The sequence below is a fragment of the Melopsittacus undulatus genome, chromosome 13 (genome assembly GCF_012275295.1).
Source record: "Melopsittacus undulatus isolate bMelUnd1 chromosome 13, bMelUnd1.mat.Z, whole genome shotgun sequence".
Taxonomy (NCBI): domain Eukaryota; kingdom Metazoa; phylum Chordata; class Aves; order Psittaciformes; family Psittaculidae; genus Melopsittacus; species Melopsittacus undulatus.
Window position 1 is genome coordinate 4,286,699 of NC_047539.1, and position 11,557 is coordinate 4,298,255.

General features: G+C 41.8%; 1 long non-coding RNA gene across 1 annotated transcript; it reads right to left on the bottom strand.

The window, feature by feature from the left end:
• Positions 1–955: 955 nt before the first annotated feature.
• On the bottom strand, positions 956–8,238 carry LOC117436954 (uncharacterized). Its single transcript, XR_004550238.1, has 2 exons — positions 8,137–8,238; positions 956–3,981 (listed from the first exon to the last, which is right to left on the bottom strand). It is a non-coding gene; the product is annotated as an uncharacterized lncRNA (long non-coding RNA).
• Between the last annotated feature and the right edge of the window lie 3,319 nt (positions 8,239–11,557).

The following is an 11,557-nucleotide window of genomic DNA, read 5'->3' on the forward strand; positions in this document are numbered from 1 at the left end:
ACTTCTATTCCCTTGATGTTTGCTTTCCACTCAGCCAGCCAACAGTGTGAATTTTCCTTTCCTTTTTTGCTGTGGGGCAACAAGTCTTATTTCTCTTTCATTTCCTTATGAAGGTATTCTTCCTGAGGATGTCAGGACACAGCAGCAAGGCATTTTTGTGTGGCTCATAATTAAAAACTCTTCATGAACTCTACTTTCTGTGGCATGCAGGAGCAAGGAAATATCCAGTATTACTATTTAAGTCCACTTTATACTACATGTTTAATAGTAGCTGCATGGGTTTAAATGACTGCTCATTTCTACTGCCTTCACTCCTGTGTGCTCAGAAACACCCTGAACTATAGCACAACAGAAATCAGTTCTGGCTTGGGTCTAAATTCCTGAAGCTTCTTGCTGTGTTCAGTGAAGGTGCAGAACAATTATATTAGTCCTGCAGGAGTAAAGACTGTATCTGTAATTTGTGAACCCATGAAGTGGGCTTGGAAAGTATCTCCCTGTTGGTGTCCACATGTTGAGGGAAAAGTAGACGGCCTAGAGGCCATGCTGGGAACTCAGCTGCACAAACGTCATTCCAGACACAACCCCAGTTTCCAAACACAGCTCAGCCTATCTCATACGGGAGGTGCTCCTGCCCTTGCTCATCCTTGTGGCCTCCTCTGGATTTGCTCCAACAGCTCCATGTCCTTCTTTATGTGGAAGACACCAGAACTGTCTCCTGGTTGCTGGGCGGCTCCTCCCTGCCTGGCTGTGAGCTGCAGCACTGCCGTGGAAAGTGAAGCAGCTGACTGTGGTTTAGTGCTCTACAATGTGATGGCTTTGCTGATCATCAAGGAGGATGATGTGCCATTCACCAGCAGCGTGCTGGAAAGAAGAATTTTTCATGGCAACATTTGTAGTTTACAATTTAGCACAAAACCTGTTAAAGCACAAAAGCAGTCTGTTTAAAGTCCAGAAACACTGTGCACAGCAACTTGGGGTGTTTATTTATGAAAACAATACAGTGTGTTCCAGTGGGAACTGATCAAGTTGCATAAAAGATTTAAGAGTCCATTCTGTAGCTGTAATAATGCTTTTAGCACTTTCTCAGATCCTTCCCTATTTTCCAACACAGTGGCTTGTGCTAGTTTATCTTTTGGACCATAAACCATTTTATGTCTTCAGTATTCTGGAAGTGGTATCACGATAAAACAGATTTAAGCCACGAAATAATACACACATTCTCTGTTTGGAAATGTGTCAAATCTGTTTTTGAGAAACTAACTGCATGTGGAGCTATTAGCACAGTGTTGGTAATACCAGAGAACATCACCAAAAGTGATGGCAGGTTTTTGTAAAGGAGCAATCCTGGTTTAATACAACTCTTTTGAAAAACTCATCAGTAAAAAGTCATGTTCAGGAAAAAAATATGATTTCTCTCTTAGAATTTAAGCAATTTATTTTGGTTTTTAATAATTTAATCAAAAGACTTCTTGAAGCCTTTTATGAAATGAAAACCGAAGGTTTGGGTTGGGTTTGAGTTTAGTTCTTTAATAGCAGAACAGTTTTTTGAGCCATACCCAGACTTTTCTGAACATTCCGCAGGTAAATATGCCAACAGCTCCAGTTTAACATTGAAAATAGCAACAAAAAGGGCAGTGTGATGCTGTCCCGAGTTAATGTTGGCAGCTGGCATAAGGGAGCATGGCCTCATTCAGGGCACTGTCCAGGTACTGTTTCTGTGAAGAGAATCCAGGTACGGTAGCTGGTGTGAAGCATTAGCACTGATATTCATGCTTTAATAGGGACATGAGAAATAACTCCCTCTGCAGTGCTTAGGAGAAAGTAATTCCATTTAGAACTACATAAATTTTCAGTTTGTTAATTAGGTTAAGAGAGGAAAAATAACATTAGGAACTTCCACTAGAGTTGTATTAGCTTCAAAATGACAAAGAAATTGAAAGAGAATTTATGTTAGCCAGGAGCTTTGGCAATCAGCTCCACTTCCAAACCAGGGCCCCAAAACACTGAAGTCTTCACTTAGAGATGTGCTCTTTCTTTTTTCTCTTTTTTAAATCATCTGCCTTTCATTATCATTTCTCAAAGACAAGCAGCTTGTGAAGCAGTTACCCAAGTATATAACATGAATTATTCTGAAATCCAGCATTCTAGGAAGCATTCCCCAGAGCAGATGTACTCAACCCAGACATGCAGCTCATAGCTAGAATTACCCCAGAGAAACGGCAAGTCACTAAAGCCTCTTTTAAGGGTGTCAGGTCTCCCTTTCAGCAACGGCTCAGGATGCTGGGATCATGTCCTGTCATCGTGTTGACTTTGGTTGGGACTCTGGGAACTGCTGATAACAGGATCACCAGTCCTGATGATGAGTCACTGGATCTCATGGAAAGGCTTAAGGAGCATGGAGGAATGGTCAGGAATGTTTTTGGTAATGCAGACAGGAGTTGAGTCTAAGTCTGAAATCAGCTTTCCATCAGAAAAGTTTCATCAGGTTTAGTAGAGGAACTCCCAAACCTCACAAAGTGGTGCTTTAGACGCACACACAAGAAAAAAGCCCTGAAAAGTGGCCTTTGAATTCTCAGCTGAGGATCCTGATCAAGAGAGGAAGAGAGTGTGAATGTGTGTTGCTGAAGACCCCTTCTTAGCCTTTAACTGCTCATAGATGAAAACACTTCTGTCCATCTGTTCCTACGTGGAATACGAAAGACTTGGATCACTTCTGAAAGTAGCCATGAATTTCTAGCTCAATACTTACGTTGGGGAAATAAAGGGCTCTTGTCCTTAATTCTAATGCACTGAGGTAACAAAGCTGGTAAGTGGCTCAGACCTGTTCATTGCTTATGAACACTCACACTTGCTCTTAAAAATGGTACTTTCAGACCTGGGGAGTTCAGCTTGTCATGCCAGTTAGACAGAAATTTGGTTGAGGCATCAGTGACCTTGTACATGACTGATTGGTGCTGGAGATGGCAGCTGGATTCCATCTCTGTTTCTGTAGGCACTCACCCTCTTCCTGAGGTGTCTATATACAGAAACACAAAGTCAAGGGTTTAAGTGTTTGCAGTAGATGAGCGAAGCAATAGTTGTCTCATGGTAAGCCAATGCATGACAAATAATATCAACCTTGATATAATCCCTGTTCACTCTCCCTTTGCTGCCAGCTTTCAACTGGCATCTCTCAGATTTTTTATCTAGCTGGCAGGTATTAGAGCTTTTGAACCCCAGAACAGAGAGGTAGGATTTATTTGGGGGCAGGCATAAGAAGTAGTCCCCTTCAGGAGACCTTCCATCCAGCTCTTTGTGGCAAGGGGTCCTTGTGGGCTGGGATAACACAGAGACCATTATGGGGAGAGTGTTCCTGGTGCAGTCATACTGGCCACCTTCCTTAGGGGAGCAGAAGGCAGAAGAGCAGAAAATTCAAGGGAAAGTTTAAGAACCACTGCTCCCATCTCAGGATACAACCTCCTTTTTCTGCAGCATGTCAGAGTGGGTGCTGAGCCATGTAACTGAGGGTCACTGGTGCAAAGAGGATCCTGGTTTGAATAAACAGCCTCACTTACAGCAGAAGGCAGTCACCACTGCAGGATGTACAACACAAGTACAAGGTATATACCTGAACACGCTGCAAGAGTCAGCTCCATGGTGGGCACAATAGCCTCCAGCTATACTTATATTTTCCTTTTGGTTCTTGGTTCCTGCTTGTCATCTGCAGCACATACTGAAGGGAACAGCATGCACCTCATTATTTAGATTTACCATTCTATTTGTAGCACTTCAGAGCAAAGCAGAAGGGTTTAATAACCTTCCTCCCAGCAGCAAAGGGCTGGAGGACTCGGTGGGAAACCCCAGGCCCACTGTCTGCTTCCCCTGGCAGCGGGGGCTCCATTCAGCTGCTGTCTGCCTGCTTCTGCTTTGTGTTCCAGAGGCATTTGCTGCAGTCACTTGATGGTTTTGCACGTAGAGCAGGCATCTGATCAGACTTTTAACCTGGGGGAGGGAAGCAAAACAAAATTCTGGTGAGTTAAATTACCTTCTGCTGCATACAATCATCCAGCATAACACAGCTCAGCAATAACATTCATGTTGCCATTAATAGAAAACACTTCACATTGCACTCCAGAGAGTTTCTTTTTCCTCTTGGTATGGAAGTGATCCATTCAGATGGAGCTGCCTGAACAAAGCCTAAGGGCTCAGACACCACCAGCAGCATCTCCCTAAATATCCCTGTCTTATTGTGTAATCTCTGCCTTGACTTGGAGGAAATGTGCCAATTGCTGCAGCTATAGGGCTCTGTGTATATAAAACACACACTTATCTGAGTGGCCCTATAGGGCAACATGAGTTATTTGCTGATTTACCTCAAGTAAATCATGATAATACTTCAGCAGAATTGTCTTGGCTTCAACAAAATGTGTCAAAGTGTTTTTAAATAGAACACTTAATCTGCGCCTCACTCCCTCATGTCATGAAGGGAAGAATTAAAAACGTGACTATGCACCATGCTGGTAAAAGCCTGAAAATACTGATGAAACACTTGTGAGGGGAAAGTGGGGCATTTTCCAGCACACTTAAAGATGTCTTAAGTTTTCTGAATAGAGAAATGAAAGCTTGTGTTAGACACTTCTGGTCATCTTGAACAATAAACTGAAATACAAATAAGACGAACGGCAGTAATGAAGAAGACCAGAATCAACTTCTCATCCTGTAGATACATATGGGCTGCTTCCATCAAGCTGACAGGTGCCTCTATAGCTCAGAGGTAAGGGGGCTGAAGTGCTGACAGCAGAACAATGATACTTGACTCAAAGACAACTGAGGTGCCAGGCGAAGTCCAGCTGGAGGAACGAGTGGGGCCTGCACAGACTGGACACTGGTGGAGGCAGAATTACAGCCCTGGAGATCTCATACTATTTATATCCTTATGTGAGTTCAAGGGACAGTGGTACTCATGGCTAAAGGACACCACCCTGCAAGTCATTTCATTAATGTTTCTTTACTGTTTAATGCTGGCTTGCATAGCTTAAGGCTGGCTGCTCTGTTAAAATGAGCAACTGTGCTTTGGGAGGGAACAAGTCCTCCTGTTTTCTCAACAGAGGTAAATCATTCACAAAGCAAGAAAGGATGCTGCAGCCAGCCTGTAATTGAATTCTGTAGCATTCTGAATGATAATGCATGAGTCTCCTCTCCAAATCAACGAGGAATTATTACACAGAAGGATAAACAGAATAAAATTGAAAATTTGTGCTTCTGGAAAACAAATTAAGTTTTTCAAGGCCAAGTTTTTCTAGGCCAGCTTGGACAGAGCCTTGGGCAACATGGTCTAGGGTGAGGTATTCCTGCCCATGGCGGGGGGTTGGACCTAGATGATCTCAAGGTCCTTTCCAACCCTAACCATTCTGTGATGGGTTTCTGCAAAAAGTATTTACTGGCACTTTTGCTTGTAAACTCCTAAGTTAAAAGTCTGTTATTGAGCCCAGACCCATCAAAGACGGTCATTCTCTACGTCCATCCTTTGTATTCCTGGTAAAAGGCCATGAAGTTGCATAGGGCATTAAAAACATTAAATGGTAGGGAAACAGACTGAGCTTATTAACCTCTGTATAAACCAGTAAGGTAAGATTTGGATTGTGGCAGGTAAGGCACATGTTTGCACACACTCATATGACCTAATTAGACACTGGGGGTGAGGATGGGCTGTAAACCACAAACACAGGAGAAGAAAATGGATTTATTCTCTGAGAATTCTATGATGAATTGTCTGTCTCTTACAGTGAGATCTAAAAGTAAATCCTATCAAGTCATAATTTGCTATGTCATTTAAAACATTTAGAACTGAAAGTGGCAATTATCAGCCCTCTTAACATGTCAAAGGTTGCTAGACAAGGTGGGCTCAGCATTTTCACAGCGAAGAGCATTCAGGTCTTTCAAATTCACAACTCTGTCTTAATCAGACATCAGAGGAGTCCATCATAAAATAAGCAGAAACACTATAGGCAATCTAGTCCATGGACTGCTCTTCTGGTGGCAATATGATGGAAGATTAAGGCTGGTGAACTGGATTATTTCTCATTGCAGAAGTTCTTCCTGAGGTTGGTAGCAATTTGGATAACATACTCTTTTTTGGTTTTACTGGGAAGAGAAATGCATGAAGAACTTCAGTGCAGAAATTTCTCATGTAGGCCTCATACACCAGTCAGAAGCTGTTTGAAAGGGAGCTCCCCCTGTGTGAGCACGCACAGGAAACTTCTGATTCAGGACATGCTTGTGCCTATTTGATAGATTATTCTTTATACTCCCTCTGATGTTAGGTTGTTCTTGGGCATGATAAAATGAGGATGAGAAGGGCTGTATAATTAATTTCATTATAAAAACATTTGAGAGCTCACTAGAGAGTTTATCTTTGTTTCCTCCCTTAAAAAAAAGCTCTACCAAGAGCTCTCTCCACTCTCTCCATATAAATAGGGAAAATCCCTTTTGCCAATCAGCAGAGTATCAGCTTTGCATTAGCAAGTCAGCTTGAGCACAGAATGACCTTTTTACATCCATATGTATCCATCTCTCTAGAATTAATCATCCATTCAGCTGGTGGTTTATTTAAGCATAAACACACCAAAAAGGTGCTGTAAGAGTGTTTGCAGAATCCAAATATTTGCTTTCTCCTTCTTTAACCACCTACCCACCACCAGGGTGAAAGCTGCCAACTGGCAGCTGAAAGCAGCATTTTGTTTTCCATTACTCATATCTGAATTTCTCTTTTTTCTCTCTCTTTTTTTTGCCTGTGAAATAATGCCTCAGGGACAAATGCGTAACAACAGAGGGCAAACTGGGTCACTTGAAAACCAACTCCCGGGGCATGTCTGCATTGTGAATGAGTTCATGACTTTCGTAAGGAGCTCCCATTCTCCCACTGAGATTATATTTCCTGCCTCAGACAGATCACGTTCACTGAGCCAACAACTGCCTCTAGGCAACCAGGATATAACGCTGTGCCCTGAGCAGCACAACACTTAACCTTGTGGGATACTGTACATAGAGTTTGTGTGTGTGTGTGTGTGTGTGTGTGTGTGTGTGTGTGTGTGTGCAGGGAGGAGGGGGAGCCCTCTTAATATTACTAACACTGACACCATGGAGTACTTTCACAGTGGTGTGTGCTCTCAGTCATCTGCTCCGAGGGAAAGGGTTGTGTGAACTGTTTCATTTCCCTCATGGTATGAGAAACTTATTTTATGGCTCTTAATGTTAATCACTTGTGGTGGGGCTGGGCCAAGGATGCCCACTGATAGACCAAGATCACATTAGGTAGTTTACAAACACCAAAGGAAAAGATGGCTTATTGAGATAGGGACCAGTTCATCAGCTAAGTGTTTACACTGCAGCTCTCCATGAGCTCCAGGAGTGTGGCTGGTGTTTCAGTGTGGGGTGTTTCTTTTTAAGCCCAGAATGGCTTAGAACTGTAGCAGACTGATTACTTTATAACTAATGTGCTATTTGGAAAGCTTCCCTGAATGTCCAGAACCAGAATCTGGAAGGTTAGAGTTGCTCAGTATTACTTCACAGAGGCCTACCCAGATTTTCGAACTATTTCTTATCATTTCATCTGACAACAAAGAAAGTAAAGGTGGTCACATACCCAACTTTGTTTGGCCTCAGAATGAAAAGAAGTCAATCAGCACAAAATCCACAGGTATTTGTGCTGAGGATGCTTTCAGGACTATATTGAAAGCCTGCAATGCTATCCATATTCTTTGCCAAATGGAAGAGGACTGTTGCCCTAAAATGGAAGTCTCTTTTACTGGGTACAAGAGATTCCTACTTGTGGTCACAGGCCATGCCAGCTAGGAGATGTTCAGACACAATGGCCCCAGCTGCTGGTCAGGCACCACAGCCTAATTAGCACTCTCATTAACAACAGCAGCACAATAAGGAAGGGTTATCATAGAAATAAACACTAATCTTTAGGCCCAAATCTGCCAAATCTCAGACTACTCAAAGCTACATTTGCTTTTCTTCAAGTCCTCACATGAGCTTGTGTTAGACTGATGTGTACCTGACAACTCTGAAAATACAACAAACTCCTAAACCAACACTACTGTACAAAGAGACATGAGCATAGAGTAAATAGTTCAGTTGGAAGGGACCTACAATGATCATCTTGTCCAAATGCCTGACCACTTCAGGGTGACCAGAAGTTGAAGTATAGAGAAAATGGCTGCACCCCTGAGAGCTCCCACTGTCTGCAGCATCTGATCCTGTCCCTTTCCAAGGGCTGCATGGGTAACTTCAGGCTGGCATGGTCTGCTTAGGTGACCTCCTCCAGGTAATTTGGCTCTCAATAGCAGTATTAGAAGTATAGCAGCTTCTGTAGGAGAAACAGAATTTATCTTAATTTCTCTTTCCAAGCCTCCTCTCTGACAGTTTTGAGAACTCAAACAATCAGATATATTCTGCTTTTAGTTCCCAGTTCATGCACATTGCTAAATACTTAGATAGTTTCTCTGAGGAAAGCTTAAGAAAGCTCTAGAACAACTCAAATAGTCTTATTCATTGTGGAGTCCCCAAAGGATGGCAAATTGAAACTGAAGTCCTGCTTGGAGAGGAAATGAAAACAGAGAGGAAGGGGTTTGGGGGGAATCAGAGGGGTTTTAATTAGTTTGTGGTTGAAGCAGTGGAATTATGTGCTGGAACACCCCAGTGCCTGTATGCACATTGTTCTCTTCAGGGGCAGCTCTGGGAATTTGCTGAGTGACAAAAGGAAAAGGTAACCTTATTATTTCCTCCTCTCAGACTCTAGTCTCAAATTAGCACAGTGCTGATAAATCCTACTTGTACCTCTCACTCTCCTTTGCTTTGCAAGAGTTACACTAACACAGGAGTGCAGAGAAATGACAGGTCATGGACATCTCTCACGTCAGGGTTTGGCATTGTGGCTGCAAGGCCAGGCTGCTCTGTTTTATTGAGTATCTAATTCAGCAATGAGCTATTCTATCTTCCAGAGAAATCACCTAGATCATAACATCCTTTTTGTCTCATGCCCCTGACAGACAGCTGAACATCACTCCTGCAGCACTGGCTGCTTGGATGGACAAAGCACCTGCTGATGTTCTCATTGTCCCCAAATGAAACACAGCAGAAAGAGTTTGCAGCACTCACTCTCCAGGCAATGCTTTTCCATAGAGAACGGGCTAAAGAAACATATAGTGATGGCAAACTTCCCATCAGCATAATACCAGGCACTTAGGAAACTGCCTTGACCTAGTTTTGGTTTCTAGAAACAAATGACTCGTAGTTTATTATGTGCTAAGGAAAAAATAAACACCTTAATAATAAAAACTTTGTAGCACGTACACCCCTTCCTCACAATCTAATATTTCTACCATGCTGTGCATGCTGCTAATTCAAAAGGCTGATATGGTCACAGACAGCCCAGCTTCCAGGATTTACCATTCAAGCATACTTGAACTGGCATGAAAAATGCAATAAAATAATTCCTTCAGACAAGTTTAGAGAGAGGTATTCCCAAAAGACAGAGTTCTGGCTTCCAGTCACATAAAGCTTACACTTTGTCAATAACACAGTGAAGGAAGGCATGAATGAATTTTATTTCATTGGACAAGTGACTTGGAATACAGATAAGGCAGGGTGAGCATATAAACCTTTAAATAAATGTTTTAGCACTATCTGGAAGGGAGGAATGCAATTGATTCCAATCTTTTCTGACAGAAAATCAGTTCCTCTAAAGCTCTTGGGGCAACAAACACTAACTAAAAGTGTCTGTTACTAATAAAATCTTTAAGTACAACAAAACAAAACGTTGTCATTTGCAACTAATAGGCTACAGTTAATGCAAATTATTACTCTTGTAGTTTAATTGAAATACTAAACTCTGACATGAGGTCTTTGTTCTACCAAGACTTTAAAAGCCATGTAACTTTAAAGAGGGATCTTTCAAGAGTTCAGGAAAACCCCAGCAGAGAAAAGGCTGACAAAGCCCAAGACAAAACACAGCGTAAACAGCAGCACAAGGAATACAAAATACTCTCTCTCTCTCTGATGCTGGGACTCTTCTCTAATGATTGTGGCTACATCACCTTGAATATAGTTACAAGCAGTTAACACAAAACACTGACCTGTGCTTATACCCAACAACATTCTTCAGTCTGCTTCGTGGGTGTTACCTTATCCAAAACTGTCTTACAGAAAATCTTCACCTTTTTATCCCTCTCTGCCTGTTTCATGAGACTTGTATCTCTGCAATGATCCTACAAGCTGGAGCAGTAAAACCTGCTGCGATAATTCTGGTTTTACTTTGCAAATGCACATTATGCTTCGGAATGAAGGAGTGCATTCAAGTGCTTTAGGAGAGCCACAACTGCAACTTCTACAAGAGAAATCCACTGGAAGTGGCAATTTGGTGTACATTATAAATCTAACTCAAACCAGTATCCTGAGTTGCAGTTTCATTTGCAAAACCACAGACTGTTAAAACTCACAAATCGAACTTAATGTTATGGTCTTGGGGGCCTGATGGTGAATGGTGTTGCTAGAAAAAAAGGATTGTACTCAGCCACAACCTGAATTTCAAAACAAATGGTGCTTCATTCACATACACCTTGTACCAGTTCAAAGGAGTCACTATATTTTTAGTATTATATGTTCTTTTCCTAATGCCTTCCATAATTGTTGAATAGAACAGATTTGCTTTCAGGTTCCTACTTACTGAAATAGACACTTTAAGTTAGTTATTATAGCTAATAGGTTAAAACAGAAAAACCTGCACAACTTCAGGACATGTGCTTCAATTGTATCAGCTAATCAAGAGTCTGTTTCCATCCATCCCAGCCTGTAACTCACAGAACTTCAGGATCCCAACCTCTGCCATCCCACCTTCATTGTTCTCTTTATTTTTAGAGGTAACTATGCAGCCTTTAGAGTTCAGTGTGAGCAGGCTCTGGCACCAGGAAAAAAAAAAGAGAGGAAAAATATAAGCAGTAAGCTCAATATTTAGGAATAGAAAATTGTATTTCTATTTTCATAGTTCTGCAGGGAGCGAGGCAATAGAATCTAGTTCACTATCTTGTTACAAAACCAAACCCTCGGCTCACAGGGTAGCTGTTTCTTAAGGGGCTGGTTTTCAGTTTTGCCAAAGAAAGCATTCAGCAACTGCAGAGGGGGAAAATATAAAAAATGAAGTATTATACAATGGCCAACATTTTGCTTACAGCTCCTGGCTGGGTCTGGATGGTAATGATCCCTGTGCACTGCTGAACCCAAAATAATTGCATAAAATCTCCAGGGACCAGGACTCATCTCAGAAACCTCTAAGAAATACATCCTAAAACTCTTAACACCAGCAAAGGGTGGAATACATCCCTTCTCCAATCTCCTCTCTGAATTGCTCTTTTCTGGCAACGGCCACCACATGTATATGTGCTTTAAATGAATTCCTGGTTTTGAATGACACTAAAAAGTGCAAGTTCATATGCTGCAGTGCAGTTATGAAAGAAACACTCTTGTACTTAGGAACCATTTTTAATCATTAATTCTAACCTTCCATCAACATGAA